Raw genomic sequence first — 729 nt, 5'->3', positions numbered from 1 at the left:
CATACCTGAAATAATATGAGATCAAAAATAGATTGAGCTCTCAATGGGCCTAACACAGTGGCAACATGTCACAAAACTTATGAGGACAGAACATGTTTGAGTTGTCACAGTTGTTTAGAGATGTCACAATGGCAATGTTATATCACAAAGGTATTGTCATGTCACAATGGTTATGAAGTCAAAATGTGTTTTTGATATGAACCCACATTTGAAATACAACGAAATCACGTAATAGGCCTTCATAATGTATATATGTTGTCACAATGACAATGTGGTGTCATAGTGGTATGATGTCATTACAGATTTGTGATGTCACAATGACCTGATACTGTCAAAATGACAATGTGATGTCATACCAATGATTATATTGTAAATGCTTTGTGATATTACAATGGCATATCTGATCTCAATTGATATTTCACAATGAGGATACGGATACACAGAGGGACTGTGATGTCACAAAGGCCCTGTGTTTTTTCAAAGGTGCGAAAGATGTCATAATGGGTTTGGGAGGTATCAAGGTGATTGTAATGTCACAATAGCAATGTGACATCACAATGGTTTGTGATGTCACATTGGTGATGAGGTCACAATGGACAGGACAGGTTTGTGATGTCAGAACAGGCTAATGATATCACAATGGCACTGTGATGTCACAAAGGGATTTTCATGTCACAATGGCTTTGAGGTCACAATAGATTTCTGATATCCACCAATATTGTTAGCTTG

This window comes from Dipodomys spectabilis, unplaced genomic scaffold (genome assembly GCF_019054845.1).
Source record: "Dipodomys spectabilis isolate Male_0828 unplaced genomic scaffold, ASM1905484v1 ptg000055l, whole genome shotgun sequence".
NCBI lineage: Eukaryota > Metazoa > Chordata > Mammalia > Rodentia > Heteromyidae > Dipodomys > Dipodomys spectabilis.
The sequence above is the reverse complement of the archived record's forward strand: the minus strand, read 5'-3'. Positions refer to the sequence as shown.